Source organism: Micromys minutus, assembly GCF_963924665.1.
Source record: "Micromys minutus genome assembly, chromosome: 1".
Classification (NCBI taxonomy): Eukaryota; Metazoa; Chordata; class Mammalia; order Rodentia; family Muridae; genus Micromys; species Micromys minutus.
In genome coordinates this window covers 52,941,262-52,941,684 of record NC_137969.1, presented here as the reverse complement: position 1 = coordinate 52,941,684, position 423 = coordinate 52,941,262, and positions in this window count along the sequence as shown.

The following is a 423-nucleotide window of genomic DNA, read 5'->3' as shown; positions in this document are numbered from 1 at the left end:
ACAGTGCATGTCAAACTCTGCAAATTGGCATAGGAAGGAGCCTGGCCCGCCTGTGCTTTTCTGATCCTGAAGAATCCAGCCATACTGTTCCTGGGTCACAGGTGATATTTGTGACCATGAAGATTTGGGGGTGCCAGGGATGAGGCATTCTGGACTCTCCCCTAGGATGTAGCCTTACCTCAATTCCGATGAATCTCATCTCTCTGCTCTGTTCCTACCCTGATCACCACACCCGAAGCCCTGACACACAACCATGAGAACATCCACAAGAATCTCTCAAATCCTTCTGTTTGTCAGACCAAGGCCTCTACAGAGAGTGCTCCTGCCCTTTCTCAAGCTTCCCCTTCACACCGGCTGAAGCCTCCCTCTGAACTGCCCATGGCCTCCAACATACCAGACAAATGCTCTACTCTGAGCTATGCT